Source organism: Cyrtonyx montezumae, unplaced genomic scaffold (genome assembly GCF_038088225.1).
Source record: "Cyrtonyx montezumae isolate F1298 unplaced genomic scaffold, pur_monq_1.0 scaffold_8, whole genome shotgun sequence".
In the NCBI taxonomy this organism is placed as follows: domain Eukaryota; kingdom Metazoa; phylum Chordata; class Aves; order Galliformes; family Odontophoridae; genus Cyrtonyx; species Cyrtonyx montezumae.
In genome coordinates this window covers 89,956,077-89,965,455 of record NW_027072089.1, presented here as the reverse complement: position 1 = coordinate 89,965,455, position 9,379 = coordinate 89,956,077, and the positions used below count along the sequence as shown (strand labels likewise).

Here is a 9,379-nt window from a genome sequence, read left to right as displayed (position 1 = left end):
AGATTATTCAAGCATGATTTCTCCTTGGTGAATCCACGTTGATTACTGATGGTAAAACACAAATAAATTTGTGTGATTTGTCCGAATTCTACCACAATCAAATTCAGGCAATTCTGATTCTGTGTGTTTTTCTTAAGAGTGATGATGGTAAAAGAGAAAATTCGTCTTGGCATGGGATGTGATGAAAGATTCTGTTAAAGAAAACATATTCTATTCTAAACTGTATGGGTTGGGAGAAATTGGTATCAGCTGTTAAACAGTGGGTGAGTCCTCTTCTCTGACCTACTTCCTTTACCTTGTTCTGTGTTAATGTATATTACATTCATTTTGCTTTAAAACTAGTCTCTAATCTGAAACAGTACAGTTCTGATCTGCTTCCTAGTGGCAGGGTGGGACTTTTCTTGGGGCAGCTCAAGTTTCATAAAGAGGAGGCTTCCAGTGCTCTCACAAGGTTTTGATGAACACCTACCACATTGCACAGCCCAGTTATTTTTAGTTACTTATTTTCAGTTGTTTATTATTTGTTAACAACCACAGTTCAAGGTGCAATTGGTCATCCATCAGACCCTGAACCTGACAAAGCCTGCAAGACTCTTGCTTACTAGACTTGGCACTGCCCCTTGGTCTCTGCGTTTTCCCTGGGGCCAGAGAAACGGCAAAAGGTGCTGAACCCGGCCTCAATTCCCGTTTCCCGATGCATGTTTGGCCGTGCGCATACCCACCCAACTATCTCTCCCAGCTCTCAACAAGAGGAAGCCACCTCCTCCCAGCCGCACGGCCCCATCTCATCCTCTCCGTGCCCACCTACCGCCGAGCACGGGCTAACCAGCAGGGAGAAGGAGAGAGAGACTCAAGTCTATAACCATCCATTTAAGGCAGCAGTTGCCCCTACGTTAATTCATTACCTCACGCTCCGTGGGAGGCGGGAGCGCTCGCCAGCTGGACAGCCCATCTGGCCTATGGGGACAAGCGGCAGAGGGGGCGAGTAGGCGGTGCCGGGCGCTCGCCAATGCCGCTGCCGCGAGGGCAGGAATCTGGCTGAGCTGCCGCGCCAGCTTCGGGTTGGCTGCCGATAGCGTCAGAATCTGGGCGAGTCAGGTTGAGCTGGTAGGAGCTGTTGCTCCCTCAGTGAGGCGGTGGTAAGTAGGCGCTTCTTGCGGAGCGGCTGAGGCAGGGTCAGCTTCCGAGGACCCTCTTTTATGTTGTTTGTTTTTTTTTTTGAGCGGTTGTGCTTCACTGGTGTTTCTCGTCACCCTCCCCCCCCCCCCCCCCCCCCCTTTCGGCGCGCTGGCTAATTAATTTGCATTCGGCTAATGCAGACCTACGGGGAGGGAGCGGGTGCGTTGGCGTCGTTGTTTGCGTCTGCGGTGCCTTAGTGGGACTGGAGCTGTCTCCCCACTGGAGTGGGTTGCGCAGCGCCGTGCTCCTTGCTGCCGTTATGTAACGGTCTCGGGGGGATGTGACAAGACCGTGATTGCTTTTTTGCAGGAGTAGCGCGTTACCATCGTTCCCTTCTCTCACCCCCCTCTTCTGTTTCCTTTTCTCCACGACCTCGTGGAGGGGCAAGAAGAGGGGCTCTATACAGAGCCGCGTTCGTTCCTCTTACCCGCCGGTTAGGATGGGGCCTCCAAGCAGCCGCATCTTCAGGGGTTCTTGCTGCCGCACGGGAGTGGAAAAGCGCAGTAACAGCTCGTCTTAGGGAGAATGGGGTTGGTCTCCGGTTCCCGAGGGCACTGCATTAACAGCTCAGTGGAAGGACGGTACTGTCAACTTACTGTGGGTAGCTGGTTAGCTCGGATCTGGGCGCTGGTCTCCCGAAGGCGCTAGGAGAAAGCAGACCAAGTAAATTGCTGTTCATCTGTGCTTTGAAGCCAATATTCTACTGAAGACAACAGTAAAACCTCATCCCCTGCAGTTACTTTTTCTGCATTCTTGTGCAGAGCAAGTGATCCCCCACTCTTGTGGAGACTGCTAAAGAATTTTATTATTTTTTTCCCCTCCAAAATGCCCAAGGAGCCTTGCTGAGAGCTACCTATGTATGGCGCCTACCATGAAAAATAGCCTTCACAATATTTTTGTAACTAGGATAATTAGTGTGCTTTTAGTATGCTTAGAAAGCTGACAGGTGTTAGCATGACATTGGAGCATAGAGGACTGGTGACTTGTTTTTTCTTTTCCTTTACCTAGAGCTGTGAAGATGTGGAGGAAAATTGGAAAGATACGCTCTTACAGTCTCAGGCTTAAATTAACGTGACTGTTTATCAGATGTATACCATGTACTGATTTTTAAGATGGCAACGGCCATTTTTTTTTTTTTTTACTTTTTTCGATCCTTAGTGACAAGCTGCTTTGTTTTAAATTTTTTTTTTGAAGATCCTTACCTTTCACAACCTCTCTCTTCTCCAAACCAAAACAAAATGTTGTATTGAATGCTTTTGTGCCTTTTTGGGTTGCGGTGATATACATGCAAGCAGTCCATTATTTATAACTGTTGAAGTGACTGCCTATTATTAAATCATAGTACAGTGCAATGCTTAGGCAACATGCCATGCAAAGATCAGATTTCAGATAAAGCTTATACGAGAATCTCCGGTGGTTTATACATTTTCCCCTTGTAAATAAATGGAAATACACATCCAGTACATAGTTGCCTAATTGAAGTTATGTATTGGCTGTGGTTTAAAAAAGTATCTTAATCACAAATGCTTTTACTTTCTGTCAGCAGCTGAATATTAGAGGTTGTTTTTACTTCCTATACCTTGAGTTTAACTGGGGGGAAAAAAAAGCCCTCAAGAAGGAAGGAGGCAGGCTGGCAGCAATGTTGATTGATATTAAAATAAATATATTCTTAGTATATGCAGATATGATGAGTTGTACTTATTGTAGAGTGCTTTAGAGAATAAGCCATGTAATGTTTAAGTTTGATAACTTTCTCTTGAAGATAAGCTAAGATAAAAATTAAAATAAGTCATATTTTTCATGCCGTATGTATTTTGGTTATGTAAATCTTTAGTGTGAGAATGTGACTGCACTCAGAAGCCTGTTGCAAGAGTGGTCTTTCTTGTGGTGTAGTTACTTCAAAATACACTGCTGTTTCTATTTGTATGTTTATGCCCTTGCATAAGTTAAATGAACTCTTTTCTGCAAATGACAAGTAGGGTGTTTATTCTCTCTGAAAACAACTTGTGTGCTTTGGATAACAAATAAATGCAAATGTGTAATTTTTGACCCTTGTCTTTCTTTGCCATACTGACATAAATTGTGGAATTGAACTTTGAGGAGAATAAGTTATGTACTGTACCTGACTCTAAATACTTTTAAATGTCCCTGCCAGTTAGTTGAAAGGAGATTTTTGCTTATCGTTTTTTATTGACATTGTGTCTGGGAGCTGTGATCAGGGACATCAACTAGTGTACTACAATAAAACATGGACCAGGAACTTGGGTCTAGCCTCCAAATTATTATGATCCAAAACATGAAACAAAACACTGTAAGTAGTACAAAAAAAAGGAATGCCGCTGTTAGGATCCAAGGGTTTATGTATTTTATCTAGGTATTTAGCTATGCATTTTACCTTTCTCACATTTTAGAGTAAGGGAAATGGTAGAATTTAATGTAAGGTTCACATAGTTGTCTGAGTGATATTCTGGTGTCCCAGGGTACTCTTGGAGATGTGTGATTAATGGTTTGGTTTTTGAGAGGATTTTTATGTTTAACTTGATGAAATGCTAAAAAGATAAACAAAAAAACCTACACTGACCCAAGCTGGAAGATTTTTTTTTCTTCAGGCAACTTAATTTAAGGAAAAATAAAAATTAAAAGTCAGGCTTTCTTTTAAAACTGAATTTTCATTTCAGTGTCAAAGTGTTAAGCAGGGAAAAATATGCTAACTTTTTCCAAATATATTCTGTAAGTTGTTCTTACTTTTTCTTCCTCTCAGTTTCCTTGGGCCCAAATGCACAAAAACTGTAGAGTAACAAATATTCCTTTAGCAAAAAGGACTTGTCCACATGAAGAAATAGTGCATTAAAATCCAATGGCTGTATAGTTTGGATCTTAGAATACTCTGAAATAGTGGTAAGATTGATTGTAGATTGAGATGATATTATTGATGAAATACCCTCACTATAAATATGGCCTTTGAGTACATGTGGTACAGGATAGCAATATGTAGGCTAGTCAGGTTTCAGGATAAGTTTTCTGTCTGGAAGTTTAGCTGAATTGCTGGATGGAGCAGTGCAATCAGATTTTTGTGCTGGTCTTATTTCTTGGGTTGAAGTAATAAGTTCATCAAGACAGATGTGAAATCTTTCTCTACTGTTATGTGTAGTCAGTGAGCAATTCAGCTTGTTCTTACCTGTGTCAGGGCTCTGAAGTGGAAGTGGAGAAGTCTCAGTTCTTTCTCTTACCAGTTGTCATAAGGTTCCCTCCCCTTCCTTTTTCTTCTTCCCCATCTCATGGTGTCCTGAGTGTGTAATATGAACTTTTGTCTTTTCCTGGATTAATAGTGGAAGCTGAGAGTATACAAGAAAAAATTTTCTGAATTTGCAGTACATCTGTCTTAATAGTCTTATGTTATTAATTCTTGCCCAGTTTGGCTAACGTCAAGCATATACTTTCTAGTACAAATGTCAGAATATTAGGCAAAATGATTTAAAATAAATATTAAGATCTAGGGTCATGGCCTGAACCAGTGATTGAGCACCAGGTGAGAAGGTGTGGCTAACCCAGGGAGGTCAGGTGCAAGGAGTGACTGGAAGGGTCAACCCTTACACTCATGGAAGAGTGAGCAGCATCTCTCTTCAGAGGTCATACTCAAGAAGTTACCAGTCTTTGGAAAGGGTGAACCACCTTTGTCTATATTGCTTTCTGATCTAAATTTTAACAGTTACCTTTCTAAGTGGGATCCTATCCTAGTAGAACATATTATGGTAGCTTCCATTGCTCTGCAGTGTTTATTTGATTAGTACTACAGAAATTCTTGCTGTGGAAATTCAAAAGAGAAGAAATCATGTTCACAGAAGCATTGTTTTCTTCTTAATTTTTAAGTTAAAACCAAATCAGTCTGTCTCATCCATTTCTGCTGTCAGAAGAAACAGTACTTGTAAAAACTCATAGGAACGTTTGAGAGACGTGAGAGTACTGTCAATTTAGCAAGGGAAGTGTTCACCTGTTCTGAGCTGTGGACATGTGGAAAAAAATACTTAAAGGATATTTTATTTCTTTAGATTTGTATAATATTGGAGAAACAGACTTCGAAGAATCTCTTGTGTTCTCAATCTACTCTGAGTCTCATACTGGTTATTTTCAGTTAGCTACTGGAGACCAATTACTTTGAAAAAAAGACTAACTGGTTTCTTACAGTACTTCATTAAGTACATCTTCTGTACTGGTCTAATGTGCTGTCATCAGGATGTGGAGTATTTGCAGCTATTTTTGAAAGTTACCTTTAGTATTTCCACTGGTTGATTGTTTCTGCCAAAGAACATCTTCTTTCCAAATTACATTAGAGTAGCCTGAATTTTCATCTGTTGAGGCTTCTTTTGCTGTCTTTGACAATAAAGAACCATTTTTTTATAACGCAGTTTCTCTACAAAACTAGCTGGGCACTTACTCAATTACTCATTCACCTGACAAATTACACTCACAGAATTCATAAAATATCTCATTGTACAGTGTCTTGTTCTATTATTCTGTAGTTCTTGTACCACCACCCATTCCCTGATCGTAGGTGATGTTTTGTGACTTTGAAGTGTCAAAGTAATTTCAAGCCTTATGAGTTTGCTAGTTCTATTTTTTTTCTGATAAAATTTTATCCTTGTCAGTCAGTATCATCAATTTGTCTTTCTCATATTTTTTACCTGTTGATTTATATGAAGCTCCTCACCTTACTGTTATTTGAAGTGATCTCCTGACTGTACATCTCTGATCTCCTTCACCGAGCAGATCTTTATGACTTGGATTTTTTTGCATAAATACTTTTAGAAAGTTCTGTTGAAGTTCAAATTACTATTCTTGTTGGATGTGAGTGGTAGGAAGAGATGATGGGTAGTGTATGAAGAACTAAGTATGTAGTATATAAGCTAGCTCTACAGTTGTAAAATTAAAAGTCAGAGAACTTGTGCTCAACTAATCCTACAGCGATAATAGGTTCATCATGTTATATGGAGATATGTTATACAATTAACAAGTGCAGAAGTAGCTGTTGTCTTCTAGTCTTTCTGGAACTGTGATTCCCAAGTATTTTCTTGATATTCTGTAAGAAATTGTCTTAACAGTGTGATTAACTTTTTCTCCCTTTGGAAAAGTGTCATGTTTAATTTTTATGAACCCATTCTTTGGAATGGAGAAATCTAATATACTAAGAACCTAAACTTAATTGTGTGAGTACATGATGATTTTGTACCAGTAATTATGTAAGTGGCATTAGAAAAGGAATAGTAACAGCTGCTTGTCAGTAAACAAAATTTTTGTGCTTGACAGTGTGTTTTCTAAGGTTTTTCTTAATGGAGTATTCAACATCAGAGTCTGTGTCCTGGTTTCAGCTGAGAGATAGTGTTAATAGTATGTTGGTTGTTGGTAAGTGAAGGGTGCCTGCCTGGGGTCAGACCAGGCCACCTGGTGGGGGAGAACCACTGCCTTTATCATGCTATGATGGGCTTGAGGCAGGGCAAGGACAGCTGACCTGAATAAGGCACAATGTTTTTCCATACCATGTGACATCATGTGGAAGGCTATAGAGCAGTAGGGAATTCATAAAATCAGAGAAGAATTAAGGTTGGAAAAAGTCCTCTATGATCATCTTGTAGAACCATCATCCCAGAACCACTGCCCCCTACTAAACCATGTTCTTAAGTGCCACATATACCCTTTTCTTGAAAATCTCTAGGGACAGTGACTCTACCACTTTCCCTGGGCAGCTTGTTCCAATGCCTCACCAATCTTTCAGAGAAGAAATTTTCCTAGTATCCAACTTGAACCTCCCTTGGCTTTATCACTAGTTACCGGGAAAACAGGCTCACCCCCACCTCCCTACAGCTTTCTTTCAGGTTGTAGAGAGCAGTAAGTTATCCCCTGAGCATCTTTTCCTCCAGACTAAACTCTGTTCCTTCAGCTGCTCCTTATAACACTTGTATCCCAGACCCTTCACCAGCTTCCTTGTCCTTCTTTGCATACACTCCAGGGCCTCAGTGTCTTTCTTGTAGTGAGGGGCCAGAAAGCGAACACAGTACTTGAGATGTGGACTGACCAGTGCCATGTACAAGGGGATGATTACCTCCGTGGTCCTGCTGACTATGCAGTTTCTGATACAAGCCAGGATGCCATTGCTCTTCTTGTCCACCTGGGCACACTGCTGGCTCGTGTTCATCCAGCTATCAGCTAACACCCCCAGATCCTTTGCACAGCTTTCAGCCACTCTGCTCCAAGCTTGTAGTGATGCATGGATGCGTGAGGTTGTTGTGACTAAAGGGCAGGACTCAGCACTTGGTATTGTTAAAGCTCACGCAGTTGGGCTCAGTCAATTGATCCAGCCTATCCAGATCCCTCAGTAGGACCTTCTTACCCTCAGGAAGATTGCTTCCTCCCAGCTTGATGCCACCTGCTAACTTCTTGAGTATGCACTCAATCCAAATAATCTATAAAGATATTAAACAAGGTTGACCCCAATGTAGTCATGGGTAACACCACTAGGGACCAGTTGCTGGGTGGATTTAATCCCATTCACCACCAGTTTCTGGGTCTAGCCATCCAGCCAGTTCTTTACTCAGCAAAGAGAGCGTTTGTCCAAGCCATGGGCTGCCAGCTTCTCCAGGACAATACTGTGGAAGATTACTAAAATTTAGGTAGGTTACATCCATAGCCTTTCCCTCATCCATCTGGCAGGTCTCCTGGTCATAAGAGGAGATCATATTGGTCAAGCAAGATCTGCTTTTGATGAACCCATGTTGGAAAGATGTGTAACGCTATGGTTGTCCAGCGCAGGCTGTGTGATTACACAGAAAACGATCTGTTCTCTGACCTTCCTGGATACCAAAGTCAGGCCTAGGGGCCTGCAGTTCCACAGATTCTCCTTCAACCCTTCTTGTGTATCAGTGTCAGATTGACAAGTCTCCAGTTGTCTGGGGCCTCCCCAGTTGTCTGGGATTGATGATAGAAGATGGAATCTGGCATAAGCTATTTCTTCAGTACTCTCAAGTAGATACTATTTGGCCACTTGAATTTGTGGCAGTCTGGGTGGAATAGCAGGTTGCTGTTTCCTCCTGAACTATGGTGGTTTTATTTTGCTTCCCATCCACATTTTCCAGTTCAGAAGGATGAATACCCTGAGGATAACTGGTCTGACTGTTAAAGGCAGAAGCAAAGAAGGCATCGAGAACCTCAATCTTATCCTTGGTGGTAATGTTACCCAATGCATCCAATAAAGGCAGCAAACTCTCTTTGGCCCTCCTCTTGCTGTTAATGGGTTTATGAAAACATTTTTTTTATTGTCTTTAACAGTGGTGGCCATAATAAGTCCTTGCTGCGCTTTCTCCTTTCTAATTTCCTCTGTGTATCCAAGCAATGTCTTTCTATTCTTCTGGAGTTGCCTGGCCCTTCTCCCAAAGATGGTAAATTGCCTATTTTATTTTTTCCCCAGCCCCCAGGGTCTGAGAAATGTTCCCTGTTCAGCCACGCTGGTTGCTGTCTCTGACAGTATGTCTTATGGCACACAGGGACAGCTTTCTGTGCCTTTAAAACTTCCTTCTTAAGCAATATCCAGCTTTTCTATACCCCTTTTCCCTTCAAGACTGACTCTCAAGGAATTCTCTCAATGTTCCAAACAGTTCGAAGTCCACCCTCTGTAAGTCCATAGTAGCAGTTTTGCTGACCTGCCTTCATCAGGATTCAAGAACTCATACTGTTCTTTTGATTTGGTTGGAAGACAGCTTCCAACCACCACATCTCCCAACAGTCTTTTTGTAAATAGCAGGTCTAACAGGGCACTTCTGCTGGTAGGCTCTCTTACCAGCTGTTTCAAGAAGTTATCTTCCACACTCAGCAGGAGCCTCCTCGATTGCTTTCTTGCTGCTGTATTGCATTTCCAGAAAGTGTCTGTTAAGTTAAAGTGCCCCATGGGAACAGGTGCTGGTGATAGCATAACTTCTGCTAACTACTTGAAGAATGCTTCATCTGCTTCTACATCCTGGTTGGGTCGTCTACAGCAGACTCTCACAAGGATGTCAGCATTGTTGGCCTTCCCCTCAATCCTTACCCATGAGGACTCAACATTATCATTTCCAGTATTGAGGTCTATCACATCAAGGTGCTCCCTAATGTGGAGAGCTACCCCACTGTCCTCCTTCCTTGTCTATCCTTACAAAATAACTTAGCCTTCCAT

General features: G+C 41.9%; 1 protein-coding gene across 3 annotated transcripts in view; it reads left to right on the top strand.

The window, feature by feature from the left end:
• The first annotated feature begins 1,030 nt into the window (after window positions 1-1,030).
• TPPP (tubulin polymerization promoting protein) overlaps window positions 1,031-9,379 on the top strand; it is a 51,667-nt gene continuing 43,318 nt past the window's right edge. For all 3 annotated transcript variants that reach the window (XM_065753065.1, XM_065753064.1, XM_065753063.1), the window contains exon 1: window positions 1,031-1,139. The gene's annotated coding sequence lies outside the window, so the exon portion shown is untranslated. The remainder of the gene's footprint in view (window positions 1,140-9,379) is intronic.